The sequence below is a fragment of the Magnolia sinica genome, chromosome 3, assembly GCF_029962835.1.
Source record: "Magnolia sinica isolate HGM2019 chromosome 3, MsV1, whole genome shotgun sequence".
Classification (NCBI taxonomy): domain Eukaryota; kingdom Viridiplantae; phylum Streptophyta; class Magnoliopsida; order Magnoliales; family Magnoliaceae; genus Magnolia; species Magnolia sinica.
The window spans coordinates 104,071,578-104,091,404 of NC_080575.1; the positions used below are offsets into that span (position 1 = coordinate 104,071,578).

Below are 19,827 nucleotides of genomic sequence, written 5' to 3' on the forward strand. Positions count from 1 at the left end.
CTCTAATTCATCATTAAACAACCAAAATAGGTTTAAGCATTTTTAACACCTGTTAGTAGAAAGTGATATGAATTTCTTCAATTTCTTTGAGGGGTCCATGGTTTAACCTGTGTGTGACTGTAATATCTTCAAAGACTGTGAAGGGGTCACTGGAGATGGTAACTGGATGAGTTAGATGAATCAACGGATGGATGGACGGCAGGCCGGATTATTAGATGGACTGAGAACGACAGCCAAGACCCAATTTCTAAGTGGGTCAGAAAAATTGAACCTGGACCTGTTAAAATTAGAGACTGCAGGTCATGGTACCTGTTAACATCCCTACTTGAAATAAGGATGGTTTGTTTTACTTAAAACTAGTGCATTTACAGCAGCACTAGCTTCCTTCTTGTTGTATCGTAGATTGATTTGGGGAAAACCATAATCTCTCATTAATTAGGGTTAAGTAAAATATACATTATATATAAGTATCTTCCTACATGAAAATACAAAAATATAATTGGCACATGCAAGGATGGTGGAGAGAGGATGGGGCTTGTAATTGCTTAAAATCCCCCATGTCCTTTCATATTGCATGGTAGGGCCCACAGAGATGAACACTATCCTAACTTCCATTTGAATGCCGACAACATATTATCACTTTTATAGAGGTTTGCTCAAATAAACTTCCATTTAGACTATGAATTTGTCAAAGTAGCACATGTGTGTGCAATCTAATCCATCCATTGGATGGGCCTAGCTATGTAAATGTTTTTATTTGTTTACCTGTCTCTTTACACACCACGCAAGTGTCAAAATGGTAAATGTGTGTGCAATCTAATTCATCTAATGGATGAGTTGGAGGTAACCTCCGGGGAATTCTTATCAAATTAATGAAATAAGACAGATGTATTTGAGGCATTAGACATCCTACAATGTGAATCTAGAATCTAGTGGCGCATTTGGCACCAAGTCATAGTCCAAAAGAGTAGATAAGTTTCACAATCCTGATCGATATTCATTTATTGAAATTGGACTATTGTATGTATTTTCGAATCCTATCTTAGGGAAGATAACATTTTCAATGGCTCACATTCAACTACAAAAGAATTAGATCAATGGTCATTTTTACTACATCTTTTCAGATGAGTCATCCACAGTGGCGGCGAGGACATGATGTCAATGGTTTGGATATAAATCTTAGGTAGACCACACCACAGGAAAACAGTAGTAATTGAATGTCCACCATTAAAAACCTCTTAGGGCCCACTGTAATTTTTATTTGACATCCAACGTATTGATTAGGTCAAACTGACCTAGATGAAGGGATAAAAACAAATATTATCTTGATCCAAAGCTTTTGTAGCCCCTGAGAATTTTTTAATGGTGGTCGTTCAACCAACACAATTTTCTGTGATGAATCCACTTGAGATTTAGATCTATCTCTTTTTTCAGTCTCGCAACATAAAATGATCTGAAAAAAATGGATGGATGGTGTGGATGAAATAGATATGTAATGGTGGGCCTTACCATGTGCATTGACAAATCCACCAAAAAATCCCCAAATTCCTATTTCAGACAATCCACCCTAAAATCCCTAAATCGTCATTAAGATTGAGAGAGATTGAGAGAGAGAGAGAGAGAGAGAGAGAGAGAAATACCTCAACCGAGCTTCAGAGAGAGAGAGAGAGAGAGAGAAGGCGTGCGTGGGTAGGGCTTTAACAACAAGAGCGTGGGTGAAGAGAGAGAGAGAGAGAGAGAGAGAGAGAGAGAGAGAGAGAGAGAGAGAGAGAGAGAGAGAGAGAGAGAAGGCGTGCGTGGGTAGGGCTTTAACAACAAGAGCGTGGGTGAAGGGGTGAAGAGAGAGAGAGAGAGAGAGAGAGAGAGAGAGAGAGAGAGAGAGAGATGGGCGCTGGAGTCGTTTCGACTTAAAACATAACGTTATTACCAACGAAAATTTTCGTCGTTAATAGTTTTCACAATTCGTCGATAAAAGGCTTCAAAAATATTTGGGCCCACCCGTGCTCTATCAGCCCCATCCATTCTGTACATATGTTTTTAAATATACTTATTAGCTACACCAAAAATAAAAATTACAAATCAACATCCATGATCAATCACACAAAGTGAAATAATATGTCCACTGTTCATTTTGTCCGCCTTTACCGATGATTTGTTTTGTCAGTAAAAAGCTCCTTTACCGACGATATTGTATAACGTCAGTAAAAATAGCCTCTCGGTGGGAAAATGTTTGGTCATGGCGGGGATCTTTTGTTGACGAAATATGATTTCGTCGGGGAAAGTCATGTTTGCTGATGAAATCAATTTCGTCGGAAACCATTTCATCCAGGTAGGGCTCTGTGGGGCCAACTATGATGTAACTGTTTTATCCACTCTGTTCATCACTCTTCTCAGATCATTTTTAGGTATGCTCCTAAAAATGAAGCAGGTTCACAGCTCTTGTGGACCACACCAGTGGAAGCTGCAGTGATAATGACAACCACCATTGAAACCTTCCCAAGGGACACTGTGATTTTTTTTTTATACCATTCAACCTGTTCATAATGTCATGTAGACGTGGATGAAGTGCAAACACAAATATCAGCTTGATCTGAAACTTCTCCAACTCCCAAGAAGTTTTTAATGGTGGACGTTCAATCCCCACTTTGTGCTCCAGTACTTAAGCCTTGGACCTGTCTCATTCATAATCATATATTGGGCCCACCTGAGTTTCGTATACGGATGATTTTTAAGATATCTCATAACCTAAAGGGGACACATCAAATGCACGGTGTTGATGTTACTAACATTAATTCTTAGGTTCTCACGGGGTCAATAAGTTGGGTCATAATTTTGACCAGAATATTTAGCCCATTTTACATGTCTAGTCCATCATTACCCTCAATTTGACTAGTTACTCGTCCCGATTATGCTACATATGAGAAAGATATTGGGCATACAAGATTGATCAACAATTTGCATGAATTTTGATTTAAACATCTGAAGTTATTTACTCTTCAATCTGGACTGATTAGAATGTCCAAAAATGATTAAAGGTTGTTCATAATATCAAAAAGATATGAATGAAGAGACAACACAAACATCAGCTTGATCCAAAACTTCTATGGCCTCCAATAAATTTTCAATGGTAGAGGTTCAATCACACTATTTCCTGTGGTGTGGTCCACTTGAGCTTTGGATATGCTTCCTTTTTGTTGTTTAGACCTCAAATTATCTGTTAACATGGATGAATGAAGTGGATAAAATAAATAAATAACGGTGGACCCCACAGAATTTACTCAGTATGCTAAGGGTAATGAGTAACTCACCTAAATGTAGTGGAGAAGGGTTTCCTTAAAACATTCATAATCATATATTGTGCCTGCCTAAATGTGATTCACATATCCAACCCACTCATTATGTGTGTCCCACTTGGATGAGGGGTTAAACCAAGTTTCAGCTGCATCCAAAACTCATGTGGGCCTTGCCAAGTGCTTTTATATTTTTTTAGGATGTCTTCACATAGTTTTAAATGGTATGGCCCACCTGAGTTTTGTATACAAATGAGTTTTGAGATATCTCATAACCTAAAGGGGACACATCAAATGCACGGTGTTTAGATTTGGGCAATCCTGACCCAATCTGGTAGATTCGACTAGATCTGACCAGATCCGAACCAATCCAACGGCCTGGATCGATGCGGATTGAGTAGGGCAGTCCAGATCCGAAAGATTTTCGGGTCAAGTTTGGATCTATACCTACTCGGACCGATCCGATTGGATCCAACCCGACCCGATCCGGTCACATCATCATGTATGTGTTTCATCCATTCCGTTCATCCATTTTACATATCATTTTAGGGCTTCATGTAAAAAATGATAGTGATATAAATTTTAGGTGGACCACACCACAGGAAAACAATAATGATTGGATATCCACCATTATACTCCTCCTAAGGTCCACTGTACTGTTTATTTGACATTTAATCTGTTGATTAGGTCATAAGGACCCAGATGAAAGGAAACAATAAATATCAGCTTGATCAAAAACTTTTATGGCCTCCAAAACGTTTTTAATGGTCAACGTTCATTCAACACTGTTTCCTACAATGTGGTCCACTTGAGATTTCTATATACCTCATTTTTTTTCTTTCTCATAACATAAAATGATCTATAAAAATAGATGGAGGGCATAGATGAAACACATACATCATGGTGGGGCCCACAGAGCACCGACCACGGGCCATTTGCTGGTGGCAGGGGGAGTAGGTGAGTAGCCCATATGGTGTCTGTGCTCCTCGAGCTTCAGGTGTTCCTCGAGCTTCGAGTTGTATGAATGGTTCAAAGGAGATCAAAGTTATATGGGCCCCACAGTGATGTATTTATTATATCTACACCATTCATATATTTTAAGAGTCATTATAGGACATTATATAAAAAATGAATAATATCCAAAGATCATCTCGACCACACCACAAATAGCAGCAGAGAATGATTTTCACCATTAAACAATTTATGTGGCCCACTTGATAGTTAGATCTGTCTTATTTTTCGTCTCAAGCCTTAATACGAGCTCACCAAATGAATGGACGGTTTGGATATAACACATACCCCATGATTAGACCCACACAACTCACTAATGTCGATACAAAATCATAACTGTGCAAGCTGTGATTGCGTGAAAAGCAAGTCACAATTCTTGCCGTGCACGTCAAGTCAACGTCCAGTAAAAATATGAATACGTATATAGAAAGCTCTTTCAGAGCCATGTGGGGCCCACCTTGATGTATATGTTTTATCTAAGCCATTCATCCATTTTGATATATCATTTTAGGCCTTGAGCAAAAAAATGATATATATTAAAGGTTGAAGTGGACTACATCACATGAAATAGTTGAATTAAATTCATACGATCCGAATCATACCTAACTCGATCCGACTTGGTTTCTCTGATCGAGTTGGACTCGGTTCGGGTCAGGTGAATCATGTATCGGATCGGTTTGGGTCAGGTGACCCGGATTTGGTTCTGGATCGGATCGAGTTCGAGTCAAACCATTGACATTTCAGATCGGATCGAGTTGAACCCAATTCAATCCGATCTGAACCGAGGCCCAGCTCTAACGGTGTTGATGTTCGACACACATCATGATGGGGCCCACAAAACTTACTAACATCAATTCTTAGGTTCTCACAAGGTCAATAAGTTGGGTCACAATTTTGACCAAAATATTTGACCCATTTTACATGTCTGGTCCATTCACTCTATTTTACTGATCAATACCCTCAATTTGACTAGTTACTTGCCCCGATCAGGCTACCTATGAGAAAGATATTAGGCATACAAGATTGATCAACAATTTCAGTGAAAGTTGATTTAAACATATGAAGTTATGTACTGTTCAATTTGTACTGATTAGAATTGTCCAAAAACAGTTAAAGGTTCAATTAGTAGATGTGCCTAATAATTTAGTAAAAAATGTTATTTTTTTTCACAGATAAATCTCAATTTCCATTTAAAAATCACGTTTTTTTTTTTCTTTTTTTCAAAATGTATATTTTTTTACTTTTAATTTTTCTTTCAAAACTTTTAACAAAACATCATATTTATTATCAAATATTTCAAAAAAAAAATACAAATACTAAATTTTTATTTTCAAAATCTTAAAAATTTTATCAAATTTTATTTTATTTTTATCAAAAAATTCAAAATGCCAATTTTTGCCGACGATGTATCTATTTTGTTGGTAAAAAACTCCTTTTCCAACGAATGTTTTCGTCGGTAAAAAGCTCCTTTACCGACGATATTGTAGAACGTCGGTAAAAATAACATCTCCGATCTTTTGCCGACGATGTATCTATTTCGTCAGTAAAAAACTCCTGTTCCTTTACCGACGATCTTTTGCTGACGAACTATTTGGTTCGTCGGGAAAAATTACATTTACCGATGAAATAATCGTCGAGAAAATAGTTTTCACCGACGATACATAATGTCGTCGGTAAAAGTTTCCAGGCCGTCGTTGAAAATGGTGGCGGGAACATATTTGGTCATGGCGGGAATCTTTTACCGACGAAATCATAGTTTGTCGGGGAAATTCATGTTTACCATGTTTACCGACGAAATCAGTTCGTCGGTAAAAGGCCAATTTCGTATAGTGAAGAGGGCCATGGATATTCCATCAAATGCTTTCAGGATTTCATTTATAATGCTATTCCCAAAACAAAACACAAACTAAACTACAATAGGTTTTTCCTGCTATTTCCATCATCCTCCACACTTGCATTCTCTTCAATACCAGCCTTGTTAGGCAATCCCGAGTCCTGCAATTCTATCTTTGATTCTATAATATCAACACTATAAGAATATGATTTTGCAACAACCACGAAACAAACAAGGTTCGGAGCAGTAATCACAGCAAAAAATGTGTAGTAGTCCAAATGACAGAGATTTAAATTGTTTTGCACCCACCCATTCCCACCGTTCCTCTTAGTTATATCAGTTACTGTTGTAAGTAGGAAACTACTTAGAAAATTTCCAATTCCCAAACTAGTAGTGAAATATGAAATTCCCAAGCTCTTCATTCCTTGTGGTGCCTGATCACAGAAGAACCCAATCTTGGCCACTTCCACGAATGCGTCAATCCCCGTCAACGCGAACTGTGGCAGGAGTATGAAGATGGTGAGGGGGACGACCCCTTTGGGCTGTGTGATGCCGTGGTTCCTCGCGACTTCCAGCCTCTTCCTTTCGAAGAGGGCCGCGATGGTCAAGATGATCACATGCATCACTAGGCCAATCCCCATCCTTTGCAACAATGTGATCCCTCTGGGATTGTGGGTGTACTTCCTGATGGCCCGGACATCACAATGCTGATAAGCATGAAGATGGTTACAAAGGCAGTTAGGCTGGCTGGAGGGATTTCAAATTTGGGTCCCATGTTTCTGTCTAAGATGGTTCCTTGTTTTATAAAGAGGGTGTGGACTTGGGCGATCATGGTGCTTGGTATGAATGTCACGATCAAAATCGGGATCATTTTGATCATTTGCTTGGTTTCCTCCACTTGGGTCCCTGAGCATAGCATCCATGGAGTGGCTGGACCGGTCTTTACCGCTGCCTTGTCGAGAAACCTACAAGCATAAGGTAATTAAGTTATCATTGATGTGTTGTTAGGAACTTCAAAACCAACATGTTAGAAAGAAGAGTTGAACAGGTGACTAGAGGTGCATGTGGGTTTAGCAAAAACTCTAAAACCAACCTGTGACCTATTAACCCTGTAGTCGAACCTGACCTATTTAAAGCCCATGAAGCCTAAGTCCGACCCAACCCGTTGCATTGTAATTCAGTTGGGCTCAACCAACCCGAACTAACCCAGCATGGCCCAGCCAATGTTTAAGAAGGGGACACGGAAAAATCCTGACCGACGAGTTGGGCCCATGGCTCAGCAAATCCTGACCATTAATCTGTTGTGTCACCTTGACCCATGGAGGGATGTGATGAAGTCGATCACCATCTTCCTCAAGGGATATCTACTCCGAATTCACGGAGCTTCCTCGAATTCACGAGGAATAAAATTAGAAATAATTTCTAATAAATTTGAAATAATTCGATTGATGATAAAAATTATATATATATATATAAAAGAAATTACAATCCTTTAAATAATGAGCTAAAACCTAGGACAGAGTTTTAGACTCAAACACCCTAAAAACGTGACTTATTATAAATAGCAAACTTACTATTTATGGACAGTCTACATTCCTACTAGACTTCATGAATTTCAGCAAAAAATAGTTATGTCCAATTTGGCCTTTCCACATTATTCTCTTAACTTTTGTAAGCCCTTTTCATGTTGGGGACGACTCCTACAACTCAAAGGATCAAAAGTTATACTCTACTAAAACTTACTATTTACAGTAAAAACGAAACTAAAAGAGACTTTTGACCGTTGATATGATGGAATTTCATCCCGGTTTGAGAGAGATGACTGTTTTATGATTCTGATGGTCCAGATCATTTTCGCCTCAAATTACGCCTTCTCTGGTCCATCTTTGCCATGAAAGTGTCTTCAACCTGCTCTACATCTGACCTTGAATGAACTATACATGGATTACTCCCAGATGGAACTATCTCAGCCTTTCATTCAGGGTATGCAGATAGACAATTAATAAGAGAAACACAACAATGGTCTACATTCAACTGAAAAAGGTCCTAATACTGACTGTTGGGATCTGTCTATCAACAAAGATTTTGACGTATAGATGGACTGGATTAGCCAATAATGGATCAATGTGTAGGTCACACATACAACCATCAACTACCATATTAGTGCCAACATCTCACTAATCAGGGACGTTTAACCTTTTCAAAAGTTTGGCCCCACCATTAAGATGACCTACCATCTAAATCGGGCCAATCCACTCATGATCAGGTGGACGCCTGTACTTCAAAGAAAATCAATGGCTGTACATTAATCTCAATGGGGTGGCCTTGTGATGAGTAGATTACCTAAAGAGGAGGGGGAAAAAAAAAAAACTAACGCTGGCAATGTCCAATGGAGTCCAATGGTTGAAATTTAGATTGAGTAAACAATTCCAACCTTTGATTGAATTCAGACCATTGAATAAATGTCCACCAATCAGTCCATTGGAAAACCAAATCAAAATTAATTTTTGTTGATGAACTATCTAAAATAAAGCTCCCAACTTGGATGATTCCGTTTGATTTATTTATACAATAGTTTAAAAATTCAAAAGAATGCAACTCCATTCACCTGAGTCAACTTAGTTTGACCAGATTTCACCAACTCGATTTGGTCAAGACTAAAAAAAAAACTTACTCAATTGGATAAAATTCGAGTGGCATTGAAAATGTCCTAATTTCCAAATTCGACGACAGAAAAATCCTCCAATGAGTCTGACTTGTCCATCTAGGATGGGGCTGACGATTTGGACGGTCTTGATTGGTATGATGTGTTTCACGTGTACATGTCTAGGTAAAGCAATTATTTCATAAGATGGTTGAAAGGAAAGCAACTCATCCTATCGTTTGAGACAGAAGGTCGCTGACCGATCGATCCAATGGTTGGAGTTGACTCATGATTTTTTCTCTCTTTTAATTGAAAGGTCACATCTTTATGGCTATCAATCGCTCTTGCTGTAATGTAACCATTTGCTCATCTAAAGATATTAAAGCTTTGATACTCCTGCAGAGTCTGATGGATGATACTCAGACACTTGGGATTACATACGTCACTCGACTAATTTAAACTAAACCGTTCTAATTATGGCCAAAAAATAAAAAATCTCTTATTCGATCATATGACCATTGGAATTGTGGACATCTATAATCTATTGGACGGTCAAAATTGTAAAATATCATATCATCTTATTTCAACAAGCAAGTGCCCATGAATCAATGGTTGCAATTGTTCAACCAATCTGATTTTGGATAGTATGTTAATGACGGTAGATTTTACAATTTAGTGGGTTTCACTTGAGTTAATGTGTGCCATGTGTACCGTTTCTGAGTGCCCGAGTATCAGGTGCCATACGCTGCCAGAGTATCAATAACTTCGTGTCGGCAAAAAAAGAGAGTAACTATTCATTGAATCTTGACATTTCCACTAGCCTATAAAATGGACGCGGTCAAGTATGTGGGGCCCACCGTGATATATATCTTATCCACGCCGTCGATCCATTTTACCAGATCCATTTTGGGGCATGAATCTAGAATTGAAGCATATCCAAAGGTTAAGTGGACCACACCACAGGAAACATTGGGGATAATAAATTCCACGGCTTAAAATCCAAAGCATATGCTTCAATTATGATAAAACGGATGAAAGGCGCGGATAAGACACACCCATCACGGTGGGCCCCACCGAGTTTACTCAGTAGCGTACTGAGTTACTGAGTATGCAACCGGCGTCCTATAAAATTACTCACTCCACGGGCCTCACACGTGGCATATGTGTACGATGATTGGATCCGTTCATTTATTCGAGAAAAACAAGAATGGGTCATAGATCAAAAAATCAAAGTGATTGGACAATCCTGACCATTTGAAAATGCTGTAGTGGTTAGGATGGTACATCCAACGTGTGGTTTGGTCGATGGCCTAGAGCCTTATGATCAATGAATGAATGTTCCGGCACCATCATACCCATATGCCACGTGTACACTATAGACTGATGAAGATCCCCTCACATCACATGGACCGAATCTTCCCTACCAGTACCGATCTAGTGTCACCATCCACACTGAAGTCGACGTTATAGCCGTCAGGTGCAAGGACCACCCTTCTAAGTGGTGGGCCCCACACCGGATCACTTGCCAGTCGCTCACATTTCCATTTGTTGTGATTGGTTGAAATTGGATCTTTGTTTTGGATTTGAATTATCTACAAGAAATGGGCAATGCCACTAAGGCCCGTGAAACTAATAGTTTGGGCCCAATCTTCGCCAGTAGGGCGTTAAAGCCCATTAAATTACCCAACTCATTGAAAACCATAAAATACACGTGTGGCCCACCCAAAGACAAGATCTGTGATGGGCTTTTTGACCGGTGCTCGACCGGTCGTGAGCCTCACACGATCGATCGAGAGCTGGTGCACGACCAGTCGTGGAGTCGAGTCCAGACTCGACTCAAAGTCCAGCGACTTTGGAGTATTTTTTTCGGGGGTGCTCGACCGGTCGTTGGTGGCGCTCGACCGGTCGTGGTTACGTAAATTTGTTCTGCGATTTTGCAGATTGCGGAAATCTGAGTCCTTTCGCAACTGAGATGCGGAAAGGAGTTTCCTAAAATTATAAATAGGGGTTCCTAGGGTTTTTCTAGAGATATGAAAAACACAAGAGAGCTATCAAAAGGTGTGAGAGAAAGAGAGAGAGGAAGCCTGTAGAAGGGAGGTTATGCTCGTGGAGGTTTTCTACTGTGCAATTTATATCTCAGCGCTTCTACGTCCTCATAATCGGTGAGATCTCTCTGTTTTTCTTTGTTCTCTTACTGTTTATCCGCTTCTGCCTGAGTGATGATGGTTTGATTATAGCAAGGTATGCTTGTGATCGGTTATAACGTTCTGCTTGATAGTAGATTGTTGATTTGGACGAGGTCCTGTAGTTTTTACTTCTTTGAGGGTTTTCCACATATAAATCTCGTGTGGTGTGTGGTTGATGCTTTGATTTATTTCATTGCTTTATTATTTCATAATTCTGGTTTGCTCTGGAGGGCTAGATCCTAAGGTTTTGTGCAATGCCCCTAACAAAGTGGTATCAGATCTAAGTTCATTGAACGGGTATGATCGGTTTTTTGAATTATGGAAGGTGGCTCATCAAGGATGATCAGCCTCAATGGTTCTAACTGGACCATATGGAAGGCTAAGATGGAGGACTTGCTTTATTGCAAGGACCTATATTCTCTAATTTTAGGCATATCAGCAAAATCCAAGGATATGTCTGATGATGATTGGAAGAAGATAGACCGAAAGGCGGTGGGGTTTATTAGACAATAGTTGGATGATTCTGTGTTCCACCATGTATCTACGGAGACCTCAGCCGCTAGCCTATAGGTAAAATTAGAAGGGCTGTATGAGAGGAAGACAGCCGGTAATAAAATTTTTCTAATAAGGCGACTTGTGAATCTCAAGTTCAAGGATGGTGGTTCTATAGCCGAGCACATGAATGAGGTCAGCAATATAGTGAACCAGCTCTCTACTATGAAGATGGTCCTGGATGATGAATTGCAGGCTTCACTATTACTTAGTTTATTGCCTGACAGTTGGCAGACATTGGTGGTGTCTTTAAGTAACTCCACGTCAGACGGAAAGATATCCATGGAACAGGTGACCAGCTGTCTCTTCAATGAGGAGACAAGAAGGAAGTCTTAGGGGTCTACACAATAAGAGGCCCTTGTGACACATGAACTAGGGAGAAGAAAGAACAGGAAGGGCGGGAAGGTCCGAGATAAATCAAGAGGCAAGTCGAGTAACAAAAAGAATATTGATTGCTGGAATTGTGGCAAGAAGGGCCACTACAAGCATGAATGTCGTGGTAAGAAGAACGATAAGAAAAGAAAAGGAAAGGAGAAGGAAGATAAATCAGATTCTGCTGCGGTCGCTTCAAATGGTAACGTTGTAGTTATTCTTTAAGCAGATCATGATGTTTGTCTCACGGCTACGAGTCAAGACACCAACTGGGTGATTGACTCAGGAGCTTCTTTTCATGCGATTCCACGCGGGGACTTCTTCACAAGCTATAAGTCTAGTGACTATGAGACCATGAAGATGGAAAATTCTCTCATATCGAAGATCATAGGGGTCGGTGATATTTGTGTGAAGATCGATGTGGGGTGCACATTGGTTCTCAGGGATGTGAGGCATATCCTAGATCTTCGCCTCAACTTGATGTCGAAGGGAAGGTTGTATGATGATGGCTATGAAAGCCGGTTTGCTTGTGGGTGTTGGAAGCTCATCAAGGGTTCGTTGATCGCAGACAGAGGAAAGACGTGTTGCACCCTTTACAAGGCAAGTGTCATTGTTTGTAAGGGTGGGTTGAATTTAGCAGAAGATTTAGCTATTGACATGTGGCACAGGCGTCTAGGCCACATGAGTGAAAAATGGCTTCAACTACTAGCGAGGAAGCGACTCATTCCAGGCGTGACAAGTATGCCTCTTAAAACCTATCTTGATTGTTTATCAGGGAAACAGGATAGAGTTTCATTTATTAAATCTGCTTCTCATGTTAATAAAGTGCATGCATTAGATTTGGTTTATTCTGATGTTTGTGGTCCTATGAGGACAAAAACCTTGGGTGGGTCATTGTATTTTGTTACTTTTATAGATGATGCATCTAGGAGGGTTTGGGTTTATGCTTTGAAATCCAAGGACGAGGTCTTTGGTGTGTTTAAATTGTTTTATGTTATGGTTGAGAGAGAGAGACAAGCAGATCATTGAAGTGCATCCGCATTGACAATGGTGGTGAATACATTGACGACTTTCATGAGTATTGTAAGTCCCTAGGTGGCATGAACAGACAGTTCCCAAAACCCCCCAGCATAATGGTGTAGCTGAGTGAATGAATCGCACCATTGTTGAGAGAATCAAATGCATGTTATCCCATGCGAAATTGCCCAAGATGTTCTGGGGAGAAGCAATGCATACGGCAGTGTATCTAATAAATACGTCTCCATCAGCCCTGTTGAATGGAGTAGTACTTGAGAAGGTGTGGACTGGATAGGATCCATCGTACAGTCATCTCAGGGTGTTTGGATGTAGGGCATCCGTTCACGTACCAAAGGACGAAAGGTCCATGCTCAATATGAAGATTAGGTAGTGTGTGTTCTTAGGGTATGGTGATGAAAAGTTCGGTTACAGATTGTGGGATCCGACCGAGAAGAAGCTCGTCAGGAGCAGAGATGTGGTTTTCTTTGAAGATTAGTGTATAGAAGACATTGGTAAACCAGAGAAGAACCAGACTAGTTCAGGTGAGCTAGAGGACATGGATCCGATTACCTCCCGTGGTGCCTGAAGACGGGGGAGTACAGTAAGGTACAAAGGACGAGGGAGTTCCTTCAGAACATGGACCAGGGGAGCAGCCCCCACTTGATCCACCTATTGAGCCACAGGTGAGGAGGTCATCTAGGGACAGAAAACCGTCCAAGAGGTACTCGCCGCATGAGTACATTATGTTGATTGATGGGGGAGAGTCAGAAGATTATTCTAAGGCCATAACCGACAAGCATAAGGGGGAGTGGTTGAAAGTTATACAAGAGGAGATGGAATCCTTGCATAAGAACCACACCTATGACATTGTGAAATTGCCCAAGGGCAAGAAAGCTTTGAGCAACAAGTGCGTGTTTAGAAAGAAGGTTGAGCAGAAGAATTCACAAACGAGGTTCAAGGCTAGACTTGTGGTGAAAGGGTTGGTCAGAGGAAAGGCATAGACTTCGAGGAGATATTCTTACCAGTGGTGAAGATGACATACATACGGGTGTTATTTGGGTTGGCGGCTAGCATGGATCTGGAGATAAAACAGTTAGATGTTAAAACTGTCTTCCTCCATGGTGACCTGGAAGAAGAAATCTACATACACCAACCAGAGGGGGTTCGAATTCAAGGGCAAAGAGCATATGGTGTGTAAGCTGAAGAAGAACTTATATGGACTGAAACAAGCTCCAGGACAATGGTATAAGAAGTTCGACTCGTTCATGTTACAGCATGAGTATGACAGAACGGAGTCGGAACACTGTGTGTTCACGCGCAAGTTCTCAAATAGTGATTTCTTAGTTTTGATGTTGTACATTGATGACATGCTTATCATGGGAAAAGACATCAAGAAGATCGATAGGCTGAAAAAGGAGTTGAGCAAGTTTTTTGCGATGAAAGATTTGGGCCCAGCTAGACAGATCCTAGAAATAGAGATAACCCGTGACAGAAGCAGCAGGAAGCTTTGGCTGTCACAAGAGCGGTATATTGAGAAAGTCCTATAGCGGTTCAATATGAATGTAGCAAAGCCGGTCAGTACTCCACTAGATGGTCACTTCAGATTGAGCGACATGTAGTGTCCCAAGATGAAGGCAGATGTGGAAGAGATGTAGAAGATACCCTACACGTCAGCTGTAGGAAGTTTGATATATGCTATGGTGTGTACACGCCCAGACATATCATATACGGTTGGTGTTGTTAGCCGGTATCTTGCCAATCCTGGGAAAGAACATTGGACAGTGGTGAAGTGGATACTACGGTATCTAAGAGGCTCATCCAGGTTGAGCCTATGCTATGGTGACGGAAAACCTATGTTAGAGGGCTACACAGATACAGATATGACAGGAGACAGACTTCAGGAAGTCTACCTCGGGGTTCATGTTCATGTTTGCAGGGGGAGCAGTTTCTTGGCAAAGCAAGCTATAGAAGGTCGTAGCATTGTCGACAACAGAGGCCGAGTACATTGTAGTCACAGAGGCATGTAAAGAGATGCTTTGGATGAAGATGTTTTTACAGGAACTTAGCCTGAAGCAGGAGGAGCACGTGGTCTACTGCGATAGTCAGATTGCTATACACTTAAGCAAGAATCCAAGTCAGCATTCCAAGTCAAAGCACATATAGATTTGGTATCACTGGATCAGGAATACTTTGGAATAGAAGGTGTTACAGCTTGAGAAGGTCCACACGGACGATAATGGGTCAGACATGATGACCAAGGATTTGCTCAGGGGCAAGTTTGAGATTTGTAGAAACCTGGCTGGCTTGAAGAAAGTGAATTCCTCCTGAGTAAAAAAGGGAAAGATTTGGTGGGTTTTTTGACCCGTGCTCGACCGGTCATAAGCCTCACACGACCGGTCGAGGTCTGGTGCACGACCAGTCGTGGAGTCGAGTCCTAACTCGACTCAAAGTCTAGCGACTTTGGACTATTTTTTCTGGGAGTGCTCGACCGGTCGTGGGTGGCACTCGACCGATCGTGGCTTTGCCTCAACCAGTCGTGGTTACGCAGATTCGTTCTGCGATTTTGTGGATTGTGGAAATCTGAGTCCTTTCGCAACTGGGATACGGAAAAGAGTTTCTTAAAACTATAAATAGGGGTTCGTAGGGTTTTTTAAGAGATATGAAAAACACAAGAGGGCTATCAAAAGGTGTGTGAGAGAGAGAAAGAGAGAGAGGAAGCTTGTAGAAGGGAGGTTATGCTTGTGGAGGTTATCTACTGTGCAATTTATATCTAAGCGCTTCTACGTCCTCGTAATTGGTGAGATCTCTTTATTTTTCTTTGTTCTCTTACTGTTTATCCGCTCTTGCGTGAGTGATGATGGTTTGATCATAGCAAGGTGTGCTTGTGATCGGTTGTAACGTTCTGCTTGATAGTGGATTGTTGATCTGGACGAGGTCCTGTGGTTTTTACCTCTTTGAGGGTTTTCCACATAAAAATCTTTTATGTGATGTGTGGTTGATGCTTTGATTTATTTCATTGCTTTATTATTCCATAATTCTGATTTGTTCTGAAGGGTTAGATCCTAAGGTTTTGTGCAAGGCCCCCAACAATTTGAACCCTTGATTCTGTCTTAAAAGGAAAGAAAGACATGTCAATGGTTAAACAAGGGTGAGAAAACTAACCTCAAAGGCGGCGTGTAGTCTATCCGAAACTTCCCAGCTTTGGCATATTGCTCAAGGCCCAGCTCATGTAGCTCTTTTGGGTCTGGAGGGACAGGTACCTTCGATGTCCTTAGGGCAGCAACAAGGACCCTAGCCATCTTGGTAAAGGGACTCCCAGAGGGCAGCTTGTGCCTATAAAAGGGAGTGCCCACTAGAAAAACCAGGAATGAGAGAGCAAGCCCAAATGCGGGAAGCCCATCGCCCAAGGCCCAGCCCACATTGTCTTGTATATAAACAAGGAACGTGTTGGAGAAAAGTGTCCCAAAGAAGATGCTGAACATCCACTAGTTGAAGAATGCGAGCTTCTGGACCCTCTCTCTGGGCTCGAAATCGTTGAACTGGTCCGCACCCATGGTCAATATATTGGGCTTGCTCCCATCTGTTCCCACTGCAATTGTGTAGAGTGCGAAGTAGAACACGACCACTTTATACGTCGAGGCTGGTTCGCAGGGACCATTGCAATGCGATGGCTTTAGCCATGGAATCGAGACGGCTAGTGTCAGCAACGACATGTCCTGTGTACAATGTCCAAGTGTCATGAACTTCTGTAGGGCCCAGGTCCATATCTCTCTCTCATGCGATAGGTTGTATCCAATAATTCACAATAGGTGTGACATGCATGCATCCTGTCTGTCGAAATGGTGGGCCCTATTATGGATGGATCACAATCTAAAATTCACAGCAACTGGATGATATAAAATATCTGATTTTGGTGATTGAATTTGGACCACTGGCACTTCTATTTTTAAACTTTCATTTGAGAGCCACCAATCAGACGGTTAGGATCATTTGATAAGTGCACTTTTTGCGCATGGTGTGCAGGTATGCCACATCCAGGGTGAACGGGACACCACAATTTGAAAAATGGGGACCTGAATCTCCACAACACAAACATATAGGATTTATGGGACCTACCCTGTTATGTATGTGCAATCCACTCGTTTCATCAGTCAGGTAATAACCATTATTCTCTTAGTCCATATTAAGATCATCCACATACAAACTCAGGTGGGCCACACCAATGGGAACAATGTAATATTGCGTCTAATGCCACTAAGTTCACCCGCTGTTGCCCGCCTGAATTTTTGAGCAGGCTGATTTTTGTAACTTCACTTCATCCCGGTGAGTCGCACCTGATGAACGGGTTTGATGAAAGATACACGCCATGGTAACTCCACATACAAACCTATGGCTTACATCCATCCGCTTATTTTTGGCCGAAGGGCCTAGCATCAAAGGACACCTGATGGATGGAGTGGATTTCACATATATAACGTGGTGGGTCAAACAGAGTTTGGGTGTTTTATATGTGGACGCGGATCAGGTGGTGTTGCCTGCATATCTTTTTCGTGGGCTCATTTCAGGGCATGAACACAAAAATGAAGCAGATCCGAATCTCAAGTGGACCATAGGAAACAGTGGTGATTGAACGCCCATCGTTAAAAACTTCTTGGGGGCCACAGCAGTTTTGGATCAATCTGATATTTGTGTTTTCCTTCATCCAGGTCTACATGACCTTATCAACAGGTTGGATGGAAAATAAACATTAAGGTGGGCCTTAGGAAGGTTTCAACGGTGGGTGTCATTATCCCCACTATTTCCTATGGTGTGGTCCACTTGAGATTCAGATCTACTTCGTTTTTGAGTTCATGACCTAAAATGATCTGGAAAAACGGATGGACCGCATGGATATAAAACACACACATCACGGTGGCCCTACAGTGCCCAGCACATCACAGGCAACACCACCTATTATTACATGTGGCAGACGATTCCCGTCAAAAAATGGTGGTGAACTATCATTTCATTCCTGTCATGTGTATGGACCGGATCAATCTTTTAGAATGTGTTCAATATCATATCTTGATCTAACGTTGATCAGACGGTGGGCCAACCACTTGTCGAGGAGCAGTGTGAACCCATTAATTGGTGGGCCCCACTTCCAAGAATGACGAGAGAGATTTTCACGTTCATTCAGGAAACCTTAGTCATGCGTTTGCGATGTTTCCATGCCATGTGTCAACTTTAGCAGGGTAATTTTAAGATGTGAATTAAGCACACGGCTAAAGTGTGAGTTTCTCACAATTTCTTAAATGCTTCTGACTCATCCACAGCACACATTGAATAAATGTAAGTTATTCATCAAAAGCCTGGACCCCTTTTGGATTTCTAAGTGGTTTGTGGGTCATCTACCTAAAATCACAACATGTGTGGTTCTTTCGCTCCCTCGAAATCAGTTGCGTGTTTGGCGTGTGTGAAGAAAGAAAGAAATAAATAAAGATAGATGTGTAGAGTTACTAAGGACATGAAGTAGGATAATGGAAGCACGTATGTGAAATATGAAGATTGGATTTACCGCAAGATAAATGCAGGATGCAATAACGAAAGTCCAGTATCGGCCGAGATGTGCATCTGCAATATATGCGCCGAGTATCGGTGTCATCCAAACGGTGCCAACCCAATTTGTAACGTTGTTTGATGCAGTGACGGTGCCTTCTTGGAGCTTATTTGACAAATACAGGATTAGGTTCGTTGCTATTCCATAATAAGACATCCTCTCAAACACCGCGTACGCTTCAAAGAAAAATAAAAATAAAAATTGGGGAAACACTGCTGAAATCCATCTCTCGGCTTCTTCTTCTTCTTCTTTTTAATTTCTCGACTGTTTTGTTTTTGTTGCCACCTATCACTTGTGTAGAACATCCTATCCGTGGAATGGGTGGGCCACACCGTAAAGATCAATTCGGAAAAAAACCCGATCAATTAGACTAATTAGGCGGGCTACACCCATACACAGTCTGATTATCAGCCGTTCGATGGTTTCAACTTCAAAGCCCTTCTGATGAGCTATGGGCGATCTTTATCGGGCAACCCACAATTTTCATGGCTCGGATGTTCTAACCATGCAACACGTTTGCAGGAAAGGAAGTATTCTATGTGAAATTTCTCTCTCTCTCTCTCTCTCTCTCTCTCTCTCTACAAGCTGAAAGAGGATTGAAAATTCAATAATAAAAGTTAAAAAACATATGAAAGGAGTCCCTTACCTACAATGAAAGAACATGCAGTCCATCTCCCACCCTTGGATCGTAAGATGGGCTGACCTTTGAGATCAACTGACCCATCTTGGGCGAAATCGTCTAACCCATCTCTAACGCCCTTCTCTGATCCACCACTGCCATTATTGTTTGGTGAAGGCAGAAAATTTGCCGTTGGGTTGGGAGTTCATGTGAAAAAGCATGGCCATATTTATAATAAAGTAATAGGGGTAGTTGAATCAGGCCCTCTTTTTAATATCTGCGTTTTATCGTAACTTAACGCTTGTTTTAAGCCTGTTTTTTATGTACATGTCTTCTCACCGTTTAGCACCTAATGTGGGTTTGTTAATGGGCCCGTTGGGCTCGACAAATACAAAATTTTGGTTAGGACCAGCCCTAACAGTTCCAAATCCAGACCTAAACCAACACTAGACCTGGCCTATGATAGCCCTACCATAGTGTTTGGTACCATTGAGGTAAACTCTTCATGGGATAATGTGGCAATGCTAGAAAATGAAGAGAAGTAGTGATGTTTACACCTAGTGGCAGTTTGGATATATTTCAGTCTATTCCGTTTTCAAAAGTTCCCTGAGCATAGATTTGAGGTAAATAAAATCGGAAGTAAATGAATTATACTGTTCTTGTTTGTTTTGAAATCTCACATTTTTGTCATAACTCATTTATA

At 41.1% G+C, this 19,827-nt stretch overlaps 1 pseudogene; it reads right to left on the bottom strand.

Moving 5' to 3' along the window:
- Positions 1–6,149: 6,149 nt before the first annotated feature.
- On the bottom strand, positions 6,150–18,681 carry LOC131240512 (protein NRT1/ PTR FAMILY 5.2-like; annotated as a pseudogene).
- Positions 18,682–19,827: the final 1,146 nt, after the last annotated feature.